This window comes from Elephas maximus, chromosome 10, assembly GCF_024166365.1.
Source record: "Elephas maximus indicus isolate mEleMax1 chromosome 10, mEleMax1 primary haplotype, whole genome shotgun sequence".
Lineage (NCBI taxonomy): Eukaryota > Metazoa > Chordata > Mammalia > Proboscidea > Elephantidae > Elephas > Elephas maximus.
Genome location: NC_064828.1, coordinates 24,423,682 through 24,431,346, shown reverse-complemented (window position 1 = coordinate 24,431,346; position 7,665 = coordinate 24,423,682). Strand labels below are relative to the sequence as shown.

The window sequence follows — 7,665 nt, the reverse complement described above, 5'->3', positions numbered from 1 at the left end:
TACCCCTGCCAGGACGATAACTCCTCTTCTTGTCTATTTTTCCTGGGCAGCTAGAAGCCTCAATTTCCTGGACAACAGCCTTGGACTAAAATTTAACTGCGTTCTTGTTGTACTCCTGCTGGAAATATTTCATCTTATTGTGGAAATTAGAATGTTCCACAGTGCCAAAGATGCCCAGAGGGAAAGCTCAAATTCCACAACCATCGTGGTTCCTAGACCCATGTACGCTATCTAATTAGACGCTATCTAATGGAGACGCAGCACCCTATAAATTTCTTGATTTGGAGTATATACTGCATCCTAGAGAATGGAACCCCATTCTCAAGATACTATGTCCAAGATGGTGCTTCAGCCGCAGCTGCAGTAAGTTGGTCCGTTGCTTTATTAGACCAGCACCATCTGGGTTGTGTAGTATGTGATAGGTCCAGTAGATTCAGTAGTCATGTGCTCACTCCCACACCTCCTTTGCTTTAAAATGAGTCCTTGGTTTAATGTGATGGTTTATGGGATGGCAATATTTTTATATTAAATACTGTGTAAGTCTAAGGAAAATGATTGCCCCAGAACTGTAGAGGTTTGCAGTACTATTATCCCATTGGCACTTGCAATGAACTCCACATCTTATCTCTTCCCACTACCAATTGTTCTAACACCAGATGGAATGGCAGGTACTATGGTCTGAGCAGCAGGGTCATTTTCATACAGTCTAGGCCCGCTGCAGAAGAACCCTTTCCAAATCTAGGTCACACTCAAAACTCCCCATGGTGCTGATACCACATGGCTCAAAGCTCCAAATCTCAAATTACATGGTTAGTATTTCTGGTGGGCCAGCCTCTATCCTAAGCCACGTTGTTAGCATCAACTGTGGAGGTGCCCATCATGAGCCACCTTGTTAGCCTAAACTATCATGTGTGGTATCAAGGGCCCAGCACAAATAACAAAGATAATCCTATCACTCAGGACATTCCAAGGATTTAAAGGCTATGTCCCAGGAACTCGAGACAAAAGCCAGCCAAATTCTTTATTACACAGTATTACATACACAATATATATTTGTAAACTGACTGACCCATAAATGCTGGGCTTTAATGGAGTCACTCAGAGGAGTCACCCACAAAAGGGGATTATTTTTAAGTGATGGAGACATTCTTTTTATTTCCAGATATCCAGTACAGTGTAAGTATTAAAAGAACAGATCCTTGATGCAAGCTGCCATAATAAGAGCATCTGCTCCAAAATTCAAGGTAATGAACTTAGAACAATAAAACATACAATGCAAATGCTATCAATTACTACCTACCTCAGGGAAAAATGACGAGAGAAAATCATATCCCCATTGCATCAGTGAAAGAAATTTTTATGATAGGTTTGTTTTTGTTCTTTAGTAACAATGTTAAGTAACAAGCTCACAAACCCTGGAAAAAAATTTTCATAAATATTTTGGAAACAGTTCATTTTCTATTTGCTAAAACATTTGAATTTTATCCTTCTGGGAAAGAGGCACAAAGATACTAGTGAGTCTTACTTAGGCAAAGTCATATAATTCGCCAATTACATGTGTTTCCCTAAAAGCTGGAAACTTAGCAATTGTAAATATTTGAGGAACTTCAAGCCTATAAAGTAGAATTTAAGCAGGGGTCACTGTGAATACTATTGTAATAAAACAGTACTGTTTAATAATGAAATTATAACTATTTTCTTCATAATTAAAGCAATGTGTAGAAAATTCAGCTTTGGTAGGACCAGAACAAGGAAATACATAGTAGACAATAATTTAGAAATGATAAAGAAGTGTGAAATTTCAAACGACCACTTAAACGGTAGGAAAGAATGCAAATGAGAAGACAAAGCTCTGTTTTCAAAACAGAGTCAAAACTGGAGGCCCCAAATAAGTGAAGCATTGCTGAAGAAGAAGAACAAAGTAGGAGGCTTTACACTACCTGATTTTAGAACCTATTATATATACCACCATAGTAGTCAAAAACACCCTGGTACTGGTACAATAATAGATACATAGACCAATGGAACAGAATTAAGAATCCAGATATAAATTAATCTACCTATGAGCAGCTGATATTTGACAAAGGGCCAATGTCTGTTAAGTGGGGAAAAGACAGTCTCTTTTAAAAATGGTGCTGGCATAACTAAATATCCATCTGCAAAAAATTGAAATAAGACCCCTGCCTTGCACCTTGTACAAAAATGAACGTAAAAAGGATCAAGGACCTAAACATAAAATTTAAAACATAAAATGGTAAAGATTACAGAAGAAAAAATAGAGACAATGCTAGAAGCCCTAATACATGGTATAAACAGAATGCAAACTACAACTAAAAATGCACAAAAACCAGAAGAGAAACTAGATAATTGGGAGCTCCTAAAAATCAAACATTTATGCTCATTAAAGACTTCACCAAAAGAGTAAAAAGAGAACCTACAGACTGGGAAAAAAAATTGGCTATGCCATATCCAATCACGGTCTAATCTCAAAATTCTACAAGATACTGCAAAACCTCAACAAGAAAAAGAAAAATAACCCAATTAAAAAATGGGCAAAGGATATGAAGAGATGCTTCACCAAAGAAGACATTCAGGCAGCTAACAGATAAATGAAGAAATGCTCACAATCATTAGCCATTACCAAAATGCAAATCAAAACTACAATGAGATAGCGCTAATCCAGAAAACACAAGATAATACATGTTAGAGAGTTTGTGGAGAGACTGAACATGAAACTCTTATACACCACTGGTGGGAATGTAAAATGGTACAACCACTTTGGAAATCAATTTGGCACTTCCCTAGAAAGCTGGAAATAGAAGTTCCATATGATCTAGCAATCTCTCTCCTTGAAATATATCCTAGAGAAATAAGAGCCATCACACCAATAGATATATGCACACCCATGTTCATTGCAGTACTGTTCACAATAGCAAAAAGATGGAAACAACCTCGGCGCCCATCGACAGAAAAATGGATAAACAAATTATGGTACATACACACAATGGGATATTATGCAACAGTAAAGAACAATGATGAATCCAAGAAACATCTAACAACATGGATGAATCTGGAAGGCACTACACTGAGTGAAATTAGTCAGTCGCAAAAGGACAAATGTTGTATGAGATCACTATTGTAAGAACTCAAGAAAAGGTTTAAGCACAGAAGAAAACATTCTTTGATGGTAACGAGGGTGCAGAATTCACTAAATAGATAGTAAAATTATCTTACATGAAGGGAAGGACAACATACAATACAGGGGAAGTCAGCACAACTGGACTAAACCAAAGGCTAAGAAGTTTCCTGAACAAAATCAAACAATTCAAGGGACAGAGTAGCAGGGGCTGGAGCCTGGGGACCACTGTTTCAGAGGACACCTAGGTCAACTGGCATAACAAAGTTTATTAAGAAAATATTCTGCATCCCACTTTGTCTGAGCAGCATCTAGGGTCTTAAAAGCTTGTGAGCGGCCATATAAAATGCACCAATTGGTCCCAACCCACTTGGAGCAAAGGAGAATAAAGAGCACCAAAGATACAAGGAAAACATTAGCCCAAGAGACAAAAGGGCCACACAAACTGGAGACTCCATCAGCCTGAGACCAGAAGAACTAGATGCTGCCCAACTATCACCAATAACTGCCCTGACAGGAAACACAACGGACAGTCCCTGACAGACCAAGATGAATGTGTGCAGCAGAACTCAAATTCATGTAAAAAGACTAGACTTAATGGTCTGACTGAGACTGGAGGAACTGTCGAAGCCGTGGCCCCCAGACACCCTGATAACCCAGAATTAAAACCATTCTCGAAGCCCACTCTTCAGAGATTAGATTGAACTATAAAACATAAAATAATACTTGCAAAGAGTATGCTTCTTAGTTCAAGCAGATACATGAGACCAAATGGGCAGCTCCTGACCAGAGGCAGGATGAGAAAGCAGAAAGGGACAGGAACTGGTTGGATGGACACCGGGAAACCCAGAGTGGAAAGCGAGAGTGAGCTGTGACATTATAGAGATTGTAACTGCTGTCACATAACAATATATGTATAAATTTTTGTATGAGAAATTAACTTGAGCTATAAATTTCTCCTAAAGCACAATTAAAAAGAAAAAAAAATAGAGCCAAAACTAGGCCTACAATAACCAGCTGGAATAGTAGAAAATGAGCAGAAATTCAGAACAAAAAACTGATTTGAAAGGAAAGAGCACAGGCCTGGCAACCAGAGACCTGGTTTCTAGGGTCTGGCTCTCTCTGATGACACCTAGCTCTGTGCCCTTGAGCAAATTGCAGTCATCCCTTGATTCCTGAATTTTAGCATGAATACCTTGAGGGGATTAAGAAGAACAGTATTGCTAATCCATCCCAGCTTTAAATTATTAAATTGAATATACATTTCCCAGACTCCCAGACAGAGGACTCAGATGAAGAGGCAAAATATGTAGATTCTGGGGCAATGGAAGGCAAAAAGATAAGAAACAAAAAAAGTAAAATCAAGATAGGTAATAAACACATTAAGAATAATGTGAATACATAGTTTGTCTACAGACAGAATGATCCAACCAATACAAAAAAAGATAAAATATTATTATTTTCTCAATTACATGTCACTTTCCTTGGAAAGGACTAATTAAAGTGTTACTAAAAAAAAAAAAAAAATTTATTTATTTTTTTGATTTGTAATTCTTTGATATACTGAGTGTCAAAGAATAGCATCATTTCTAATTGAATGGTAAAATAGATATCATAATTTAATAGATGATAGATCTCTAGCATGTTATATGACCTAAGTCTTGAGTGTTTCCTGAAATTTAAATATCTTTTTTGTCACTAGCATAAGGGAAAATCTATAGTTCCACGTCTTCGTAGTCAATCTATCTGTGATAACTTTCTGTAATGCACAAGACAACCTCATAATCTCTTCATTGCCACTTTCATTTCCTTGTTCCTCAGTGTGGATGGCTGGATTCAGAAAAGGAGTGAGAACTGCATCAAAAATAGCAAGATACTTATCCAGGTGTGATGTCAGAGAAGGCCAGATGTAGAAAAACACCAGTGGCCTAAAGAATAAGACTGCAACAATGATACGAGATGATAGAGGGGAAAGGGCCTTGTATGAACCACCTGAAGAAAGTTCCCAAACGGTGAACAGAATAAAGACGTAGGAAATAACCAATAAGACAAAGGAGCCCACAGAATGAGTCTACTATTGACAGTGACCATAAACTCTAGCTCTTGGGTGTGTGTGCAGGGAAGTCTGAGGTGCCAGGAAGGGTCACATAAAAAACTGTCTAATACATTAAAGCCACAAAAAGGCAAACCCACTACAAAAACTAGTTGGACCACGAATGGATAAAGCCAAAGACCCAGAAAGTGACTAAAAAAAAAAAAAATAGACACATCCCTGGGCTCATGATAGGTAATGGAGAGCCTTACAAATACCCAGTATCTGTCAAAGTCTATGGGTACGAGCAGTACTATCTCTGAGCCCTCAACAGCATGGTAAAAGAAGACCTGTGGTAGAGCCCCCAAAGGAAGTGACTTTCCTCTTTCAAAAATGATCACAAATCATCTTGGGTGCTGCAATTGAGCAAAATATCAGGTCAATGACAGAAAGGTTGGCCAGCAGAAAATACAAGGGGGGATGATAAATAAGAGTCAGAGGTCACAGTGACCACTATGAGGTGGTTTCCCATCATACTGGGCACATAGCAAAGAGAAGAAAAGCAAAAAGAAGCAGTTGGATCTCCCAGGAATTGGAGAGTCCCAGGAGCACAAACTTAGACACTACTGAGTGGTCAGTTGCCTTCATCAGCTTTTTTGAAAAGTTCACTCTCATCTTACTTAAAGGAAGAAGATAAGAAAATTCAAATTAATAGTATTATATTAATACCCTCTATAAAAAGTATCTAAATTATGAAAGTCAAATATCCCTGAGCATTTCACAAAAATAAAATAACATCCTTTTGGCCATTAATACTGTACAAGACAGTAAATGAGTTGCCATGTAGCCTTGCTAACACGAGGTCTAATGGACTGGTACCCATGGTGAACTTGACAGAAAACCACAGACAAATCTCATTTGATATTAAATTGGTGTATTAATGTGATCCTTTTTAACCATCCTTTCCCTGAAGGAGTAAGAACCAATCACATATAACAGACAAAGAAGACTATTTTTACAACAAAATGATTTATCTGCTTATGTAACTTCAGCCAGAAATTATCTTTCTCTATTTCTATGCTTCTCAAAATATTATTTATTTTTAATATCCAGTTCAAATGGTTTCTCATCTATCAAGCCTTCCTCACAACTCACGTATACATCCACATTTACTTACTTTACTTAGAGCTGGTCACATGTCTTTCCCCTATATGACAATAAATCATTATGCCCTTAAATTTTTATCCCTATAGTTTGCCCACAGAGTGTCTTGAAAATATTAGATAATCATATAATGATTGCTGAATGAATGAATGACTGTGGTGAAGTAGTTCCTACTTATAATTTATTCCATTCAACAAATATTTTTTGAGCACCAGCTATGTGCCAGAAACTAGTCTAAGCACTGGAAACATGGCCAGGAATAAAATAGACAAAAATCCCTGTCTTCATGAATTTACATTTTGGCAGAGAGACATACAATTAGAAAATAAAGAAAGAAAGAAGATATATTGTATGTCACATGATTTGACCATGAAGAAAAATTAAGCAAGGAAAGGAAATAGGGAAGTATGGAGAATGCTTTAAGTAGGATTGACAGGGAAGTTCTTGATGATAAATTGACAGCAGTAATCTAAAGAAGGTGAATGAGCAAGCCATTAAGGTACTTGGGGGAAGAGTATTCCAGGCAGAGAGTGACAAGAGCAAAAGCCTGAGGTGTGAGCTTACTGGGCATGTTCAAAGAACTATGAAGAGAAGCTGAACCTGAGTATGGAAGATGAGGTTGGAGAGACAGTAGGAACACAGATTATGCAGAGCTTTGTAGGCTGTTATAAAGGCTTTGGTTATTACTAAACAAGACAAGAAGCAACTGAGTTTTGAACAGAAGAGTGACAAACCTGCCTTACCTTGCTAAAGGATCACTTGGGCTGCGGCCGTATGAATATACTTCAGAATCTCAAGGATAAAATCGGGGAGATTGGTTAGAAGCTACTGCAATAATCCAAAAAAATACAATGGTGACTTAGATCAGGGTGGGAGAAACAGAGGTTGTAGGAATCATTTAGATTATGGATGTATTGAGATGATATATAGTGAAATTTCACCTAGTAATGATTGGAAACCTCACCAAAAAGGAAACCACACTTTCCTCCCATTTCCATCTATGGCCAACAGGTAAAGCATTCCTACACTCAAAGTTTACCGACAAAGTCAAGGGGGAAGGGACGCATTTGAAGCAATATCTAAATAATTCCTTGAATGCAAGAATTAAAAATGCATAAAGAGTCAAGACACTCCATAAACAACCTCCAAAATCTAAAGGTAGATACGGTTCAATCTAGAATTTAAGAGAAAACAGCAGAGTCGGGCCAACAGATGAAATGATGTAAGCAAAGAAAATGTAACAAAAAACCAAACCTACTGCCATCAAGTCAATTCCAACTCATAGCGACCCTATAGGACAGAGTAGAACTGCCCCATAATGTTTCCAAGGAGT

At 37.7% G+C, this 7,665-nt stretch overlaps 1 pseudogene; it reads right to left on the bottom strand.

Moving 5' to 3' along the window:
* Nucleotides 1-4,915: 4,915 nt before the first annotated feature.
* On the bottom strand, nt 4,916-5,816 carry LOC126084223 (olfactory receptor 4F15-like; annotated as a pseudogene).
* Nucleotides 5,817-7,665: the final 1,849 nt, after the last annotated feature.